The 19,924-nt window shown below is 45.9% G+C and overlaps 7 non-coding genes and 2 pseudogenes across 7 annotated transcripts; all 9 read left to right on the top strand.

Moving 5' to 3' along the window:
* The first annotated feature begins 4,661 nt into the window (after positions 1-4,661).
* LOC143727461 (U2 spliceosomal RNA) lies at positions 4,662-4,842 on the top strand (annotated as a pseudogene).
* Positions 4,843-5,276: 434 nt separating this feature from the next.
* On the top strand, positions 5,277-5,440 carry LOC143726882 (U1 spliceosomal RNA). The gene has a single exon (XR_013199107.1). It is a non-coding gene; the product is annotated as a U1 spliceosomal RNA (small nuclear RNA).
* Positions 5,441-6,568: 1,128 nt separating this feature from the next.
* LOC143727040 (U2 spliceosomal RNA) lies at positions 6,569-6,759 on the top strand. The gene has a single exon (XR_013199251.1). It is a non-coding gene; the product is annotated as a U2 spliceosomal RNA (small nuclear RNA).
* Positions 6,760-7,193: 434 nt separating this feature from the next.
* LOC143726910 (U1 spliceosomal RNA) lies at positions 7,194-7,357 on the top strand. Its single transcript, XR_013199133.1, has one exon. It is a non-coding gene; the product is annotated as a U1 spliceosomal RNA (small nuclear RNA).
* A 1,128-nt stretch (positions 7,358-8,485) lies between these two features.
* LOC143727039 (U2 spliceosomal RNA) lies at positions 8,486-8,676 on the top strand. Its single transcript, XR_013199250.1, has one exon. It is a non-coding gene; the product is annotated as a U2 spliceosomal RNA (small nuclear RNA).
* A 434-nt stretch (positions 8,677-9,110) lies between these two features.
* On the top strand, positions 9,111-9,274 carry LOC143726535 (U1 spliceosomal RNA). Its single transcript, XR_013198775.1, has one exon. It is a non-coding gene; the product is annotated as a U1 spliceosomal RNA (small nuclear RNA).
* Positions 9,275-10,402: 1,128 nt separating this feature from the next.
* Positions 10,403-10,593, top strand: LOC143727037 (U2 spliceosomal RNA). Its single transcript, XR_013199248.1, has one exon. It is a non-coding gene; the product is annotated as a U2 spliceosomal RNA (small nuclear RNA).
* Positions 10,594-11,027: 434 nt separating this feature from the next.
* Positions 11,028-11,191, top strand: LOC143726999 (U1 spliceosomal RNA). Its single transcript, XR_013199219.1, has one exon. It is a non-coding gene; the product is annotated as a U1 spliceosomal RNA (small nuclear RNA).
* A 6,626-nt stretch (positions 11,192-17,817) lies between these two features.
* On the top strand, positions 17,818-17,988 carry LOC143727435 (U2 spliceosomal RNA; annotated as a pseudogene).
* The last annotated feature ends 1,936 nt before the right edge of the window (positions 17,989-19,924 follow it).

Below are 19,924 nucleotides of genomic sequence, written 5' to 3'. Positions count from 1 at the left end.
AGATGATGGAAAGAGAAGTGTTTGCACGGGTTATACTTTTGGACAAGATGAAGTTGAAAGTGGAGGACGTGTACTGCTTGCAGACCAACAGAATGGAAAAATGCTTTGATGTAACGCTGAGTACTGTGGAAATGTACAAAGATGTGATGGATAAAGTTGGAAAGATTGGCAAAGAAGGTATCATGGGGAAATTCAATGTGGTAAGCCTTGACAGACCCAATTTCAGAGTCATCACTTTGCACATGTTCAATCCATACGTTACTGATGAAGCATTGATGACGTTCCTTGCTAATTATGCTGAAGTCCTCACACCTGCAAGATATTTAAAAGATGGTGTTGGTTTATGGACTGGGAAAAGACAATTCCAAGTTCTTCTAAGAACTGACGAGAGTGGTTTTGAGGGGTTGATGCACCCTCCTGCATATTTCAACATTAGGGCTGATAAAGGTTTTCTGTTCTACTCTCGGCAGCCCCCTTTTTGTAGGAGGTGTAGACGGTACGGGCACGTTGATGGCAGGTGTGGTGAAGAAAGATGTCGGCGGTGTTCCAAGCTTGGTCACACGGCAAAAGATTGCAGCGTTCCTAAGACTTGCCACAGCTGCGGCTCATTAGACCACTTGATGAAGGTTTGTAAGGTGGGTCGGAGGCAGCATGGCAGAGGATGGGGTGTGGGAGAAACAGAGAGACAGATGGAGGAGGTTGGCCAACAAGATGTCATGGTGCAACATGTAAAGGAGAAGATGGTGGTTGTGGAGGGAAAGGAGGGGGCCAAAGCGGCGGTGGAAGGTAATGCGACTGAGGAAGTGGAAGATGTGATGGTTGCTTTCTTGGAGGCATTGAACGGGGAACATTTCAGAGTCGCAGAGCAGCGCCCAAATGACGTGGAAAGCGTGATGGAGGTGGAGGGACAAGGCCTCCTAGAGGGATCGAGAGGAGAAGAAAGTCAGCTGGTTAGGAAGGCAGAAAAGATAAAGGAGAGACCAGGCAAGAGGGCGAGAGCTGAAAAGATGCTAAAGTTAAGCTTTTCGGAGGAATCCTCGTCCACAGACAGTCAAGAGGGGCTTGAGATGGACAATATTAGGCCCTTATTTCTGCTGACAGAGGGGAAAGTTAGCAGCGAAGATGAGGATCAGATGGATGATTCAGTGGGCCTTAGCGAGGTTCCTATTCGCTGGTCGGATTTGGTTGTCAGTGACACTGGGTCCACAAGTTTGGAGGGACAAGAGACAAAGGGTACTCCACTGGCAGAATAAATGTTCTGCAGTGATGAATTGACTGTGGGGTCCATAAATGTTAGAGGTATTAGGGACTCGGTGAAGCGTAAAGCTGTTTTTTCTTTTTTAGGAAATTATAGGTGTAATGTGTTTTTTTTACAAGAAGTTCATTTAAAGAGTCTAGAGGATTCTAGGAAATTTACAAAAGAGTGGGGGAGAGGTGGAGCAGTATGGAGTGTGGGGGGGGGGTTTATTCTTCAGGGGTCGGGATTTTGTTTTGGGATAAAGAGATTGAAGTCATAAATCATTTCATTGTTTCTCCGGGGAGGGTGATTGGGGCTGATGTAAAGTGGAGGGGGGGAGAATATAGATTGCTTTCAGTTTACGCTCCTCAAACTGTTGATGAGAGAAAGGAAATGTTTGAAATGTTGTTAACAGTTTGTGCCACCAATAAGCAAATTATAATGGGAGGGGATTTTAATTTGCAATTGAAAGATATAGAGGACAGCAGTCTGACGGTGTTGGAAGGGGTTCTGCAAGGGCATGGGTTGGTAGATGGGGGCCAAGGGGTTAATCCAAAGGTTTGTGTAACAACGTGGAGGAACTCTAGAGGGGTGGAGAAAAGGTTAGATTATGTTTTTTTTTCTAAGACTTTTGTTTTGGAAAGGGGTGGAGTAAGGCCTGTGTTTTTTTCTGATCATGAAATGGTTTGGTTTGTAGTTAAAGGGAATAATTTAATGTTTGGTAAGGGGTACTGGAGGATGAATATTGAGGTATTGAAGGAGAAACAATTTTGTGATGAGTATGTATTCTTTTTTAGGGGGTTGGAGGGGTTAAAGGTCCTGTATAGCGATGTCGGGGGATGGTGGGAAATGGTTAAGAGTCGCTCAAAGGAATGGATTGTTAAATACTGTAAAAGAAGGATGAGGAAGATTTGGAGACAGGCAGGAACTTTGCAAAGAGATTTAGAGTTGAAGTTTGAAGAGTACAATGTTGGGGGTACTTTTGACTGGGACATGGTTCATTCCCTGAAGAGACAGATAAGGTTGATTTATGAAGACCAAGCTAAAAGGTTTTTGTTTAAAAGAAGACAGGAGACTCGAGAGAACGGGGAAAGTTGTAATGCAGCCCTTTTTAGATCTGTGAGGGATCGTAAAGAGAAGCAAGCAATTGTTGAGTTAAAAGATAAGGAGGGAGTGATTTTGACGAAAATAGAGAAAATAAGTGGATATGTAGAAGAGCATTTCAAACAGTTTTTTAGTGAGAGAAATATAGTTGTGGAGAAAAGTGAAATGTTTGTTAAATTTCTGGCAAATACAGTTCCGGAGGATGTAAAGGAAGAGTTGAGCTCCCCTATAACAATCGAAGAGGTCGAGGGAGTATTGAAGCGGATGGGTAAAGGTAAAGTACCAGGGGTTGATGGCTTACCGGTTGAATTTTATGTCAGATTTTTCAATATATTAGGCCCTTATTTGGTGGAGATGGTTAGAGAGTGTTGGAGAACAAAAAAATAAAAGGCTCAATGTCAATCGGGGTTATGACCCTTCTTTATAAAAAAGGTGAAAGGGCAGATATAGCTAATTATAGGCCGCTTACAATGCTAACTGTGGACTACAAAATCATAGCAAAACTTTTGGCAGACAGACTGAAGAAAGCCCTACCTCAAGTAGTGCATGTGGATCAAACATGTGGGGTAGTGGGTCGCAGTACTAAATGGAACTTGCAGCTTATTAGGGATGCCATTGCGTGGGCTGAAGATAGGGACCTTCCATTGATGGTGGTTAGTCTAGATCTAGCTAAAGCATTTGATAGGGTGAATAGATGGTTTATGTTCAAGGTTATGGAGAGGATGGGATTTGGGGAAGTCTTCATAGGATGGATTAGAACGCTGTATAAAGAAGCTAGTTGTTTGGTCCAGGTGAATGGGAGGTTAGGCCAGGGTTTTGAGATAAGGGAGGGAGTGAGGCAGGGGTGTCCTCTCTCACCATTACTCTTTATTCTTTATATGGAGCCGGTGGCAGAGGCAATCAGAATAGATGGTAGGATAAAGGGCTTGACGATACCTGGCAGCAAGGGTACTGTAGTTAAGTTATCACAGTATGCGGATGACACTACGTTGCTGTTGGAGTCAGATAAGTGTCTTGAAAGAGCCTTGTACTTATTTGGGGAGTTTTCTTTAGCGTCTGGGGCTTGCTTAAACATTTCAAAGTCATCTGTCAAGTTCTTTGGAAGGTTTAAACAGAGACTAGATGGAATTGGTGGTCTGCAGGTGTGTGAGGGCCCTGTTAAAATTTTGGGCATACATTTTCAGAATGAAGGGTCAGCAACTCTGAACTGGATTGGCCGTATTGCATCAGTACAGATGAGGCTGGCTAGATGGAAGGGGCGGAGGTTAACATTGATGGGGAAGGTTTTGATATTGAAGATGGATGTGTTGCCCGTGTTTCAGTATTTAGCTTACATTTATCCTTTACCAGCATGTATGAGGAAGGTGGTAATGAGGTTACTATTTAATTTTGTTTGGGGTGGTAGGTATGAATACGTGAAGAGGCCTGAAATGTTCAACCCTGTTAGCAAAGGAGGACGGGATGTGCCTCATATACCTTTAAAACTTGACTGCTTGTTTGTGTCTTCCATTCTAGCACAGTTAGCTGAGCCATTGAAGCATCCATCATGGTTTTTTCTTAGGTTGTTTTTTTCCTATCAGGCGAGGCATGTAATGAGGTGGTCCAACGATGGTCCAAGAGCAGAGGTGCAGCCTTGGCACTACAAGCATGCCGCTAGGTGGATGAGTAAATATCCTGAGAGTAAGGAGGTGGAAGTTTGTTTGGAGCAGAGGAAGTTGTATGGGATGGTAAGAGAAAGGGTGTCCAGTGTAGTTCAGGTTGGGGTTCCGCAGTTGGTGTGGACGAATATTCAGCCAAAAAACCTTGAGAATAGTTTAAAAGATCTTAATTGGTTATGTTTTTTGAGGCGTCTACCAGTGAAAGAGATTATGTACAGGCATGGGTTAGCTAAGGATGGAAGTTGTCCTAGAGAGGGGTGTTCTGGAGAAGAGACTATCAGGCACGCATTTTGGGAGTGTGCCTTTGCTCAGAGAGTGTGGACAAAGTGTGGAGGTTATTAAGAATGATTTCAGGTAGCTTTAAGGTTTCTAGTGAGAATATAATGGAGGGCATTAGGTGCAAGAGGGGTGAAGGGAAAGATATCTTTTTGCTTTGGTTAATAATGAATTTGATAAAGAAAGGACTGTGGGAAGAAAGGAAATGTATAAGTAGGGGGAAGGGGAAAAATTCGGCAGAGGGAGTAATACGGGGTGTGGAGGCTGAATTAAGGGGAAGGATTAGGTGGGATTGTCAAAGGTGGGGCAAACATGCTGCTAGAGAAAGGTGGAAAAATTTGTTTGAATTGTAATGTGATGGATATATGTAGAATGTATGAGAAATAATATAATAAAAAAATAAATAAAAAAAAATCTGTTCTTATCAGTTTAATATCTGATACGTGCCCTACCCGGGCACCATATATTAAATTGATTTTTGGAACTGGGAGATGGAAGAGGGGCTTGCTCCGTCCACTCCACGCATCGACCCGGTATTGCAGTACTTCTGGGAACGGTGCACCCCCAAAAACTGTGTTCAATGAAAGAGATGTTTTAGTCTTGTGTGGCAGCAGGTGTTAATGGAAGTAACGTATATTGCTGTGTATGGGTGCTTTAAAGGTGTTGTAGGTGATCATATGCTATACAGGTAATGGTGGTGTGAGAGTGAAAAAAAAACAACAACTCTGTTCTTATCTCGTTTAACATCTGATTCGTCCACTATCCGGTGACCGCGTATGAAATTGATTTTTGGCTCATGGATCCGGAGCATGAAAACAACATCATCCACAACAACAACAGCAAAAGAGCCCGACTCTGCAGGTTTTTGATGTCTCTCTCTTATCTCTTGGAGTTTTTACGAATGAGCTGATGAGTTGAATCAGGTGTGTGTTTGATTGTCCGACCGTTGGTGAGGATTGCGGAGAGGGACACGGTGCCTCTGACGGGAGGCCTGGGAATTCATACTTACCTGGCAGGGGAGACACCATGATCAGGAAGGTGGTTCACCCAGGGCGAGGCTCGGCCATTGCACCCCGGTTGTGCTGACCCCTGCGAATTCCCCAAATGTGGGAATCTCGACTGCATAATTTATGGTAGTGGGGGACTGCGTTCGCGCTCTCCCCTGGACACACTGGTTAAAAGAGCAGATTGTTCGAGTTCCTCTTCTTCTGGTAGTTAACGACCTAGGAAGTCCAGAGAATTGAACTGCAGTGGTTGATCGAGAGATGTAAAACTCTCAACCTAGGACCAGTCTGCAAAAGTAGGGCTGTTTTTTAGTTTTTTTTTTCATCATTCTTCAAATAATCTCCATTATTCAACCAGCGCTTTTATTGGCAGCAGTGGTCCTAGAAGCAAAGTTGTTCCGAATGAGGAGTTCTATCATGTGGTATGAATACCTTGTGCATGTGTGAAAAATCACCTGACATACAGTCGCCTATGGCCGTATTCATGTTGTTGTTTTTACTGTTTACAGCGCCACCAAGTGGCCAGTCGCCACATCCCTTTTCACCTGAGCACAGGCTGAGCCCGTGCACAGGTGTACCGACTTGGGTGTAATTGTCTCATTCCGTTGGAGAGTTATGGCCATTTAAGTAAAGCCCGCCTCGCCCACTCCCAACGTTTTGGCGTCCCGTCGCCAACGTGAATCGAAATTCCGACTTTTTTCCCCATCGCTGTCGGCAATCAGACTCCAGGGAATCTTTCTGCACCGGTTTGGGTCAGATCGGGCGAAAGACCTAGGACTAGTGTGCAAAAGTAGCTTTTTCACAAAATCCCAAATACCCGAAAATCTCGCCAGCGCAACCATCGAATCCGAGGCCTGCGTCTTGTTCGGCCCGAGCCAAGGATTCCGGTGATGTAAGACACTTGGGTCTGCGACGGACGGTTCAGGAGTTACGAGGCATTTCGTACTTCTGATCGCTGCAGCGCCACCTTGGGGCCGATTGGGCCGAGCCTTGGTGATGTTGTAGACCGGGCGGGTACTACCATCCCTCAAGAGTTTCAAGTCTCTACGACGTACGCTTTGGTCTGCCCGCTCACTTTTAGGGCAGAATGTTTGTTGGTCCAAAATCCCAGGTTGCACTCCAAAGTGTCGTGTTGTGCGCTCTGCTGTGATCCATTTTCGGTGTCAACAGTCAAGCTGAGCTTGTATTGCTGTGAGCTGAGCTTGTTTGTTGGCGACCTTTAGACCCTCTCGCCACGGCCCAGGTGGGCGTGGCCTTTGACGGCTCCCCCGCCTCTGCGTCATTGTGTCATCGCTTCTCGGCCTTTTGGCTAAGATCAAGTGTAGTATCTGTTCTTATCAGTTTAATATCTGATACGTGCCCTACCCGGGCACCATATATTAAATTGATTTTTGGAACTGGGAGATGGAAGAGGGGCTTGCTCCGTCCACTCCACGCATCGACCCGGTATTGCAGTACTTCTGGGAACGGTGCACCCCCAAAAACTGTGTTCAATGAAAGAGATGTTTTAGTCTTGTGTGGCAGCAGGTGTTAATGGAAGTAACGTATATTGCTGTGTATGGGTGCTTTAAAGGTGTTGTAGGTGATCATATGCTATACAGGTAATGGTGGTGTGAGAGGGAAAAAAAAACAACAACTCTGTTCTTATCTCGTTTAACATCTGATTCGTCCACTATCCGGTGACCGCGTATGAAATTGATTTTTGGCTCATGGATCCGGAGCATGAAAACAACATCATCCACAACAACAACAGCAAAAGAGCCCGACTCTGCATTTTTTTGATGTCTCTCTCTTATCTCTTGGAGTTTTTACGAATGAGCTGATGAGTTGAATCAGGTGTGTGTTTGATTGTCCGACCGTTGGTGAGGATTGCGGAGAGGGACACGGTGCCTCTGACGGGAGGCCTGGGAATTCATACTTACCTGGCAGGGGAGACACCATGATCAGGAAGGTGGTTCACCCAGGGCGAGGCTCGGCCATTGCACTCCGGTTGTGCTGACCCCTGCGAATTCCCCAAATGTGGGAATCTCGACTGCATAATTTATAGTAGTGGGGGACTGCGTTCGCGCTCTCCCCTGGACACACTGGTTAAAAGAGCAGACTGTTCGAGTTCCTCTTCTTCTGGTAGTTAACGACCTAGGAAGTCCAGAGAATTGAACTGCAGTGGTTGATCGAGAGATGTAAAACTCTCAACCTAGGACCAGTCTGCAAAAGTAGGGCTGTTTTTTAGTTTTATTTTTCATCATTCTTCAAATAATCTCCATTATTCAACCAGCGCTTTTATTGGCAGCAGTGGTCCTAGAAGCAAAGTTGTTCCGAATGAGGAGTTCTATCATGTGGTATGAATACCTTGTGCATGTGTGAAAAATCACCTGACATACAGTCGCCTATGGCCGTATTCATGTTGTTGTTTTTACTGTTTACAGCGCCACCAAGTGGCCAGTCGCCACATCCCTTTTCACCTGAGCACAGGCTGAGCCCGTGCACAGGTGTACCGACTTGGGTGTAATTGTCTCATTCCGTTGGAGAGTTATGGCCATTTAAGTAAAGCCCGCCTCGCCCACCCCCAACGTTTTGGCGTCCCGTCGCCAACGTGAATCGAAATTCCGACTTTTTTCCCCATCGCTGTCGGCAATCAGACTCCAGGGAATCTTTCTGCACCGGTTTGGGTCAGATCGGGCGAAAGACCTAGGACTAGTGTGCAAAAGTAGCTTTTTCACAAAATCCCAAATACCCGAAAATCTCGCCAGCGCAACCATCGAATCCGAGGCCTGCGTCGTGTTCGGCCCGAGCCAAGGATTCCGGTGATGTAAGACACTTGGGTCTGCGACGGACGGTTCAGGAGTTACGAGGCATTTCGTACTTCTGATCGCTGCAGCGCCACCTTGGGGCCGATTGGGCCGAGCCTTGGTGATGTTGTAGACCGGGCGGGTACTACCATCCCTCAAGAGTTTCAAGTCTCTACGACGTACGCTTTGGTCTGCCCGCTCACTTTTAGGGCAGAATGTTTGTTGGTCCAAAATCCCAGGTTGCACTCCAAAGTGTCGTGTTGTGCGCTCTGCTGTGATCCATTTTCGGTGTCAACAGTCAAGCTGAGCTTGTATTGCTGTGAGCTGAGCTTGTTTGTTGGCGACCTTTAGACCCTCTCGCCACGGCCCAGGTGGGCGTGGCCTTTGACGGCTCCCCCGCCTCTGCGTCATTGTGTCATCGCTTCTCGGCCTTTTGGCTAAGATCAAGTGTAGTATCTGTTCTTATCAGTTTAATATCTGATACGTGCCCTACCCGGGCACCATATATTAAATTGATTTTTGGAACTGGGAGATGGAAGAGGGGCTTGCTCCGTCCACTCCACGCATCGACCCGGTATTGCAGTACTTCTGGGAACGGTGCACCCCCAAAAACTGTGTTCAATGAAAGAGATGTTTTAGTCTTGTGTGGCAGCAGGTGTTAATGGAAGTAACGTATATTGCTGTGTATGGGTGCTTTAAAGGTGTTGTAGGTGATCATATGCTATACAGGTAATGGTGGTGTGAGAGGGAAAAAAAAACAACAACTCTGTTCTTATCTCGTTTAACATCTGATTCGTCCACTATCCGGTGACCGCGTATGAAATTGATTTTTGGCTCATGGATCCGGAGCATGAAAACAACATCATCCACAACAACAACAGCAAAAGAGCCCGACTCTGCAGGTTTTTGATGTCTCTCTCTTATCTCTTGGAGTTTTTACGAATGAGCTGATGAGTTGAATCAGGTGTGTGTTTGATTGTCCGACCGTTGGTGAGGATTGCGGAGAGGGACACGGTGCCTCTGACGGGAGGCCTGGGAATTCATACTTACCTGGCAGGGGAGACACCATGATCAGGAAGGTGGTTCACCCAGGGCGAGGCTCGGCCATTGCACTCCGGTTGTGCTGACCCCTGCGAATTCCCCAAATGTGGGAATCTCGACTGCATAATTTATGGTAGTGGGGGACTGCGTTCGCGCTCTCCCCTGGACACACTGGTTAAAAGAGCAGACTGTTCGAGTTCCTCTTCTTCTGGTAGTTAACGACCTAGGAAGTCCAGAGAATTGAACTGCAGTGGTTGATTGAGAGATGTAAAACTCTCAACCTAGGACCAGTCTGCAAAAGTAGGGCTGTTTTTTAGTTTTTTTTTTCATCATTCTTCAAATAATCTCCATTATTCAACCAGCGCTTTTATTGGCAGCAGTGGTCCTAGAAGCAAAGTTGTTCCGAATGAGGAGTTCTATCATGTGGTATGAATACCTTGTGCATGTGTGAAAAATCACCTGACATACAGTCGCCTATGGCCGTATTCATGTTGTTGTTTTTACTGTTTACAGCGCCACCAAGTGGCCAGTCGCCACATCCCTTTTCACCTGAGCACAGGCTGAGCCCGTGAACAGGTGTACCGACTTGGGTGTAATTGTCTCATTCCGTTGGAGAGTTATGGCCATTTAAGTAAAGCCCGCCTCGCCCACCCCCAACGTTTTGGCGTCCCGTCGCCAACGTGAATCGAAATTCCGACTTTTTTCCCCATCGCTGTCGGCAATCAGACTCCAGGGAATCTTTCTGCACCGGTTTGGGTCAGATCGGGCGAAAGACCTAGGACTAGTGTGCAAAAGTAGCTTTTTCACAAAATCCCAAATACCCGAAAATCTCGCCAGCGCAACCATCGAATCCGAGGCCTGCGTCTTGTTCGGCCCGAGCCAAGGATTCCGGTGATGTAAGACACTTGGGTCTGCGACGGACGGTTCAGGAGTTACGAGGCATTTCGTACTTCTGATCGCTGCAGCGCCACCTTGGGGCCGATTGGGCCGAGCCTTGGTGATGTTGTAGACCGGGCGGGTACTACCATCCCTCAAGAGTTTCAAGTCTCTACGACGTACGCTTTGGTCTGCCCGCTCACTTTTAGGGCAGAATGTTTGTTGGTCCAAAATCCCAGGTTGCACTCCAAAGTGTCGTGTTGTGCGCTCTGCTGTGATCCATTTTCGGTGTCAACAGTCAAGCTGAGCTTGTATTGCTGTGAGCTGAGCTTGTTTGTTGGCGACCTTTAGACCCTCTCGCCACGGCCCAGGTGGGCGTGGCCTTTGACGGCTCCCCCGCCTCTGCTTCATTGTGTCATCGCTTCTCGGCCTTTTGGCTAAGATCAAGTGTAGTATCTGTTCTTATCAGTTTAATATCTGATACGTGCCCTACCCGGGCACCATATATTAAATTGATTTTTGGAACTGGGAGATGGAAGAGGGGCTTGCTCCGTCCACTCCACGCATCGACCCGGTATTGCAGTACTTCTGGGAACGGTGCACCCCCAAAAACTGTGTTCAATGAAAGAGATGTTTTAGTCTTGTGTGGCAGCAGGTGTTAATGGAAGTAACGTATATTGCTGTGTATGGGTGCTTTAAAGGTGTTGTAGGTGATCATATGCTATACAGGTAATGGTGGTGTGAGAGGGAAAAAAAAACAACAACTCTGTTCTTATCTCGTTTAACATCTGATTCGTCCACTATCCGGTGACCGCGTATGAAATTGATTTTTGGCTCATGGATCCGGAGCATGAAAACAACATCATCCACAACAACAACAGCAAAAGAGCCCGACTCTGCAGGTTTTTGATGTCTCTCTCTTATCTCTTGGAGTTTTTACGAATGAGCTGATGAGTTGAATCAGGTGTGTGTTTGATTGTCCGACCGTTGGTGAGGATTGCGGAGAGGGACACGGTGCCTCTGACGGGAGGCCTGGGAATTCATACTTACCTGGCAGGGGAGACACCATGATCAGGAAGGTGGTTCACCCAGGGCGAGGCTCGGCCATTGCACTCCGGTTGTGCTGACCCCTGCGAATTCCCCAAATGTGGGAATCTCGACTTCATAATTTATGGTAGTGGGGGACTGTGTTCGCGCTCTCCCCTGGACACACTGGTTAAAAGAGCAGACTGTTCGAGTTCCTCTTCTTCTGGTAGTTAACGACCTAGGAAGTCCAGAGAATTGAACTGCAGTGGTTGATTGAGAGATGTAAAACTCTCAACCTAGGACCAGTCTGCAAAAGTAGGGCTGTTTTTTAGTTTTTTTTTTCATCATTCTTCAAATAATCTCCATTATTCAACCAGCGCTTTTATTGGCAGCAGTGGTCCTAGAAGCAAAGTTGTTCCGAATGAGGAGTTCTATCATGTGGTATGAATACCTTGTGCATGTGTGAAAAATCACCTGACATACAGTCGCCTATGGCCGTATTCATGTTGTTGTTTTTACTGTTTACAGCGCCACCAAGTGGCCAGTCGCCATATCCCTTTTCACCTGAGCACAGGCTGAGCCCGTGAACAGGTGTACCGACTTGGGTGTAATTGTCTCATTCCGTTGGAGAGTTATGGCCATTTAAGTAAAGCCCGCCTCGCCCACCCCCAACGTTTTGGCGTCCCGTCGCCAACGTGAATCGAAATTCCGACTTTTTTCCCCATCGCTGTCGGCAATCAGACTCCAGGGAATCTTTCTGCACCGGTTTGGGTCAGATCGGGCGAAAGACCTAGGACTAGTGTGCAAAAGTAGCTTTTTCACAAAATCCCAAATACCCGAAAATCTCGCCAGCGCAACCATCGAATCCGAGGCCTGCGTCTTGTTCGGCCCGAGCCAAGGATTCCGGTGATGTAAGACACTTGGGTCTGCGACGGACGGTTCAGGAGTTACGAGGCATTTCGTACTTCTGATCGCTGCAGCGCCACCTTGGGGCCGATTGGGCCGAGCCTTGGTGATGTTGTAGACCGGGCGGGTACTACCATCCCTCAGGAGTTTCAAGTCTCTACGACATACGCTTTGGTCTGCCCGCTCACTTTTAGGGCAGAATGTTTGTTGGTCCAAAATCCCAGGTTGCACTCCAAAGTGTCGTGTTGTGCGCTCTGCTGTGATCCATTTTCGGTGTCAACAGTCAAGCTGAGCTTGTATTGCTGTGAGCTGAGCTTGTTTGTTGGCGACCTTTAGACCCTCTCGCCACGGCCCAGGTGGGCGTGGCCTTTGACGGCTCCCCCGCCTCTGCGTCATTGTGCCATCGCTTCTCGGCCTTTTGGCTAAGATCAAGTGTCTGGTCCTAAGGTAGAGACAGCGATCGCCTCTTGTTGGACTTGGTCTCGTGTGTTGCTTGTCACACGGGACACACACCCTTCAGGAGGTACATTGACAAGCGGCTTTTAATTGACGACTCGTTCTACGAGGAATCTTCTGGTTTTAAGGTAAGCAGGTTTTAATTTATTTATTGTATATTTATTGTTGGGTTTTAGCCGCAGCAGGCTAGTGGTGCCTCCAACATGTCGGCTGCTCGTGCCGGCATGAGGAGGCACCACAGCGTGCGTTTTAAATTTAAACCAAAAGAGGATGGCACTCTCCAGGTCATGTCCAGGCTGGACTTTTCTAGGAAGTGCATCCAACAGTTACTCGGTTTTAAGGTTGTGGACATAAACTGCCTGTTGACTCTGCCCCTGAATCATGGCTTTGATGTAAGTTTTGCTTCTGCTTCCTTGCTAAGTACTTTTTGGACTCGATTTGAAATGTGTAAAGCCAATTTCTCCATGTTCACTGTGGAAAAACTGACTGATAATTCACTGAAAGTTGTGATTGTCAGGATGTTTAATGAAACAGTTAGTGGAGAAGATATTTCTGTATGGTTGGCAAGATATTGCTCTATTCGTGGACAACCAGTCAAGGTTTTAGATGAAGACGGTATCTGGAGCTGTGCGTGGAGAGTGCCCATTAAACAATGGGCAGATCCCAACAGCTACCATGGCCTGAGTCAAATACCTTCTATGATTGTGTTGGGAGAGAATAGAGGCTACATCCATTACCAAGGGATGCCCAAGCTATGCCGCAAGTGTGGCAAACTTGGACATCTCGCCGAGGCATGCCAAGAAGTAGTGTGTAGGAAGTGCAGAGAAATTGGGCACATTTTTGAAGAGTGCCAAAATGGCAGAAAGTGCAACCTCTGTGGAGAATCATCCCATCTCTACAGAGACTGCCCTAAAAGTTTTGCCAACAAGTTAAAAAGCAACAAAATGGCCGCCCCACCCAAAGAACAAACAATTGAGGAGGCGGGCCCCGAGGTTTTGGCGGGAAATTCAAACCCCCAGCCAGCCTCAGGGATTGGACAGGAAGGAGGAAGTGGGGCGGCCACAGGGGCGGAGTCAATTCTGGCAGTTGGTGAGGGGGAGGAAGCCAATCCTCAAAATGAAATTGAAAAAGAAGACAGTATGGAGGATGAAGAGGAGGAAATGGCTTCCTCCCTAGTAACCGTGTCTGAGGTTAGTGTGTCCACGAGTGGGAGTGAAACAGATGTTTCGCTCCCCAATGCTCAAGTGCAGAAAAGAACTGCGAGATCTCCTCTGGTTCAAACAGAGGAGAAAAAGCTGCGGGTAGCGCATCGGCTAGATAGTTCCCCCATGGAAGATCTAGACCGTATGTGGCCCGCAGAATCTCCTAATGAAGTCTCTTTTCTGCATTTCAAGCTAAGAACATCATCGCCAAAGGATTCGCAAGAGGCCTTCTCTGCGAGCCCTGAGGCGTCAAGCACTTGCCCCCCTGATCCCAGCTCATCTGGGGAAAAGGGAAGGCAAGTGCAACAAGAAATAACATGATTTTAATTATATCTCTGTAGTCCCTTGGTTGCTTTTAAATGTCTCACACCCTTTTAACCATACTGCTCATGGCTCTCACTATCTCCACAATCAATGTGAGAAGTGTGAAGAGCAATATACGAGCACAGAGTGTGTTATCCTTTTTAAAATCTTTTAAGTCAGATGTGTTTTTATTGCAAGAATGTGGTCTGCCTTTTTTAACAAATTACAGGAAGTGGGAGGAGATTTGGACCCCAGGACTTTCCATCTGGAGTGGGTCCAATTTTAACAAAAATGACGGTGTTGCTATTTTAATAAAAAATCCCCATGTTTTGGTGAAGGGCAGCACTGTGGTGAGGGATGGGCGGGCAATTTTAGCTAATCTGACTTTTTTAGGTAAGGATTTTAACATTTTAAATGTGTATGGTTTTACAGGTAAAAACAACAGGTATGAGCTTTTAGAAGACCTGCAGCCCCACATGCTCGGGAGGGCTCCCCTAGTGGTAGCAGGGGATTTTAATTGTGTTTTATCAAGACAGGATAGAAAGAGGGTAGGAGAGGATTTTAAGGTCGACAAGACATCGGTTTTATTACAAAATATAGTCAAAGATTTTAAGTTAGTTGACTGCTTTAAAACAATGCATCAAAGAGAGGAGGGCTTCACCTGGTTCAGTGGTGATGGCGCCAGAGCCTCTCGAATTGACTATGTTTTTACAAGGGACTGCCCGCCGACCGATGCTACATTGAGCCCCCTCTTCTTTTCTGATCACATGATGCTCTCCTGCACCCTTTCACTACCCACGGGTGTGACCGTAGGGGGAGGGCTGTGGAAGCTGAACTGCTCCCTATTAGAGGATGAGGAAGTGATTAGTGAATATAGGGAGCAGTTCAGCCAATGGCAGACCCTCCAAGACTTTTTCGACTCACGTGCACAGTGGTGGGAGATGGTGAAACAAAGGACAGGACGGTTTTTTAAACAAATTGGAAAAGAAAAAAAGAATAAAGAAAAAAGACGCATGATGGGGCTGCAAAAAAGACTGCAGAGATATTTTAATCTTTTAAACAGTGGATTGGATTTTACAGAAGAAATTAAAGAAGTAAAGAAAGAAATGTCAGATTTGTCCGAAACAAAGACTAAAGGTGTCATTTTAAGATGTAAGGAGAGAGAAATAGAAGAAGGGGAAAAGTGTACTAGATATTTTTTTAAAAAGACAATAACACGGGGAGGGTCAATTAATACTTTAAAAACTTTTACAGGTGGGGAGGTAAATACAACAGATCTGATTTTAGGGGAAATTGAAAGTTTTTACAATAATTTATACAGCACTAAAGAGGTACACAATGGCATCTTAGAGGAAGTTTTAGGGTTTTTAGACAAAAAGGTAAAGAGTCCAGATGTGCTTTTATCCCAAGATTTTACTCTTTTAGAAATGCACAAAGCGCTAAAAGGTTTTAAAAAGGGGAAGTCCCCAGGCTTGGATGGACTCCCCTTTGAGTTTTATCTGACTTTCTGGGACATTTTAGCACACGACTTATTGACAGTTTTTAAAGAACTTGAGACTCTTGACAGACTTCCAGACAGCTTTAGAGTAGGGATAGTTACATTACTATACAAAAAAGGGGACAAGACTGACCTGAGAAACTGGCGACCAATCACTCTTTTAAATTATGATTGTAAACTTTTAGTAAGATTTTAGCTACACGTATGTCGACTGTTTTAGAGGACGTAATCCACCTGGATCAAGCATGCGCTGTGCCCGGCAGGAAGATCACGGACAGCCTGGTACTGATCAGAGACGCCATCTGTTTTGCGAGAGACAGAAACATTCGGCTAGTAGTCCTAAATTTAGATTTCGAAAAAGCCTTTGATCGCGTCTCGCACCAGTACCTGTTCCAGGTACTGGAAAAAATGGGTTTTCCTGGGAGGTTTATAGCCTGGGTGGGACTGCTGTACAACGAGCTGTCTAGCAGAATTTTGGTTAACGGGCATTTATCCAAAGCTGTAAATCTCTACAGCGGCGTCCGTCAGGGGTGTCCTTTATCTCCCCTTCTGTATGTGGCTTGTATTGAGCCACTGGCACAAATCTTGAGAAGGGATAAATGGATTAAAGGACTAGACATCCCAGGGACTGGTGGACTGACGGCGACCTGTGTTTTATATATGGATGACGTGACCCTTTTAGCGACTGACCTTTTATCAGTACGAAGAGCAATGGACTTGACTGACTGGTACGGTCGGGCCTCGGGCGCCAAGCTCAATAGGAGTAAGTCCGAGGCCCAGCTCTTCGGGCCGTGGGGGAACGTAGACACAGCTGGATTAGATTTGGATTTTAAAGATAATGATTTGAAAATTTTAGGTGTAAAATTTGACAGAGAGGGTGGAGGACAAGGAAACTGGACTGACATGTTAGGGAAAGTCAGACAAAGACTGGACTTTTGGGGACTGAGACAATTGACGTTTGAAGGCAAGATTTTAATTTTTAAAGCAGTGATTTTACCACTAATTTTACTTGTCTGTTCTGTTTTTAGTCCCCCAAGACGATTCCTGGCCAACCTGGAGAGGGCGGTATTTTATTTCCTGTGGGGGTCCAAGTGGGAACGACTAAAGAGGGAGGTCGTCAAAAAGGAAAAAGAAAATGGAGGGAAAGGCCTCCCAGACCCCCACCTGTTTTTAGGCAGCCGCTTTGCCGCCCTCCACATCCAGTACGCACTGACCCCATCCAGAGAACACAAGACAGCAGCCATGACCCGATTCTGGATGGGGTCATACCTAAGAACTTTGAAAATTTTACCCATTGATCTTAAAAGTCCAGTGTCTTTTAATTTGTCAAAAGAGCATAGTTTTATTAAGAAATTTTTAAAGAAATACCTTTTAGAGACAAATGATGCCACTGTTTTAACTAATCACAAATCTCTTATCTCTCTTGTGCAGGATCGAGAATCGGTGAGCCCGGTTCCAGGCCTCACACTAGGTGAGGCCAAAGATGTTTGGAGGAACGCAGCCCACCCAGCTCTCCAGAACAGGCTTAAAGACTTGTCGTGGATGGTGGCCCATGAGATCCTCCCGGTCAGGGCGGTTATGCACTCCAGAGGCATGGCCAAAAACTCCACCTGCCCACGGTCCGGATGTGGTTCCCCGGAGACCGTTCGACATCTGCTCTGGGAGTGCGGCGCTGCGCGGGACCTGTGGGCCAAGACCGGCCCCCTGTTTTTCCCGTGCCTGCCAGCGGGTGGGGCCCAGGTGGACTACAAGCTCGCCATCCTGGGGGTGGGTCAGGGCTTGAAGGAGCTGACACAACCAAAATTTTCCTCGCTCTGGCTCACCCTAAACGTGATCAAGGATGCCATCTGGGTCACCAGAAATCTGCTGGTGGGGAAACGCGTGACGGTCCCCCTCCACGCGTGCGAGCAGAAAATAAGATCAACGCTGCAGGGTGGGCCGCACGTCGTTATTCGGATGGGGGGGCCGGGGTCACACGTAGAAGGTCCCGGCCGCCACCGACCCTGGCCGCCCGTAGATGCACCCTCACCACACCGGCTACGGGAACAGCGGGCCAGCGGGCCGGAGGAGAGGGGATCTCCGCTGGGCACCAGAAGCGGGGAGTCTGGGGCCTGTTCTGGAGACCTGGAGTGAATGGACAATCTTGATAGGGACTCACCCTCGATCCTGTACAAGAGATGTTTTATTTGGCATGTTTTATTGTTCTATTGTTTTTATGTTTTATTCCTATTTATTTTAATCCATTTACGTTTCCTTTAAAACAACACAAATATTAACATACATGGACTTTTACACAACACACAATCAATAATTGATTTTTAACTATAAATTGTGTCCTTTTATTTGTTTGTTTTGTTGTTTTAAGATGTGTAAATAAATACTTGATTTAAAAAAAAAAAAAAAATGTAAATGGAAAACATGGAATGAAAACTTGTGACAATAAAACTTTTTCGAAAGAATCTGTTCTTATCAGTTTAATATCTGATACGTGCCCTACCCGGGCACCATATATTAAATTGATTTTTGGAACTGGGAGATGGAAGAGGGGCTTGCGCCGTCCACTCCACGCATCGACCCAGTATTGCAGTACTTCTGGGAACGGTGCACCCCCAAAAACTGTGTTCAATGAAAGAGAGGTTTTAGTCTTGTGTGGCAGCAGGTGTTAATGGAAGTAACGTATTGTTGTAAACTTCTTCCTTCTTCAGTGTAGAAAAACTCAGAAGCGAAAACCAGGAGACTTATTTAAGCAGGATTCTTTATTTGCTGTAGTCTGCTCCCGACCCAAGTCAAGTGAAGTCTAACTAAGGCAGTATACATTGAGTTCATATATACATTTCAAGGGGGAGGGATTACATTGTGATGTAAATGAGCTGAGACAACGAGAACAGGAAAAGGCATAGACTTCTCGTGCTGAGATGAGACAAATGGTCTCAGTAATAAAATAACAGGTGTTCAAACTTGCTCAGCATGACTCTTCCCCTGGTAAACAACGAGAACAGGAAAAGCCTAGCCTTCTCGTACTGAGATGGGACAGTCAGGAATATCCCGCTGAGAACCCCTACCGTTTGCAGAGATTTCCTGGTCTCATCATTTCTAAACTTTCTCAATATAAAATACTATTGTATTGGCAATCTAAATTAAACATTTAAATAAATCTGTAATCCTACATTTCCCCCTTTGAGAGTTCTAAATAACTCTCACAAAATACAAATTTAGACACTTAAAAGTTAAATTCTTGTAACTTGTGATCATTACAGGCTCATGCTTCTGTGTTGCTGTTTCTGCAATTGCATGCTGACACAGAAACAAACATGCAAATTTAGGGTCCGTGAAGTTCTTAAGGGTAATAGTCTTTTCTGTTTGGGACTGTCATTTCTTTGTGAGGGGCGTGAGTCATTTGTTGAATGAAACACTTGATACTGTGGACGCATAGATAGTACGCTATTAGAAGAAATAACAGCAGAATTGCTATTTCCTTTATCCACAGCCAGGGTTTCCCAATCAAGTTTCCGAACCATGAAAAATTTACTTCAGTCATCTGGTGTAATTTTGCTGAAAGATCAAGAATGTCTTGTTGGATTTTGTTCAAGTTCTCTGTTGGATCCATTAAAACCTGGTGCAGCACTCAGGTCCGATGATGGTGCAGGCTCCTTCCGTTGCTAGAATGTAATCTAAGGCCACTCTGTTCTGTAAGATCATTATCTTGTGCGAAGCGAGAGTGTCTGTGATGTTACTGGTACGACAATCTTGATCATGTTGATGGATGACTGAAGGTTTCGTATGTGAGTCTCTGCGTTGTGTATTTTTTTTCTTTTTCTTTTCTTTATCCTTTTGTGATAGTTGGCTCGGAAGAGGGTCAAGTTGTTTCTTGAGGTTTTCTTGTGGCTTCATACGCAGATGACGAGGTCAGTGCGTATGGGTCTCGGGAAGTCATCATTGGTATCTGCACAGAGTAAGAAAGAAAACAAAAGACAGGAGAGCAGTATTTGTTCAAACACTAGGGTTGTAAACTTTTCCGAGTCTGCTAAGCAGTAGAGCAGTATTTGTTCAAACACTAGGGTTGTAAACTTTTTCTGGGTCTGCTATTGTCGTTCCATCTTTCCCTATTTCTTAATTCCTTTGACACCTAAAGAACAGTGAGGTAAGGATGGACTAGGATAGGGCCTATGAGGGAAGTCTTCACCCCAGGGTTAACCTCCGAAGCCTATTGCATTCGGTTCTTCCCGGGGCTCCTCACTGGTTCTGTGTCCTAACCTATCCCTGTTGGTGCAGGAACAACCTTACAGTGTGACACATGAGTCTAGGTTTTCCTTCCCTGACACAATACTGCAGCTGCTGTAATCAACATCACTTGATGTGGCCCATGTCACTTTGGTTCTAATGGAGGAAACGTCTTTGTACAGATCAATTATTGATTCAGGAGGCAACATTTTCTTCTGTGCTGCACTACCTGAACACACTTGTACAGTTGCATAGAAACAAGACTGTTTAGCTGCCATATCAGCAAGAGCATTACCTTTAGCTTCTGTAGTATTAGTTGTGAGATGT

This window comes from Siphateles boraxobius, unplaced genomic scaffold, assembly GCF_051911475.1.
Source record: "Siphateles boraxobius isolate OS27281-9 unplaced genomic scaffold, OSU_SipBor_1 77, whole genome shotgun sequence".
NCBI lineage: Eukaryota > Metazoa > Chordata > Actinopteri > Cypriniformes > Leuciscidae > Siphateles > Siphateles boraxobius.
This window is presented reverse-complemented; position numbering and strand designations above follow the sequence as displayed.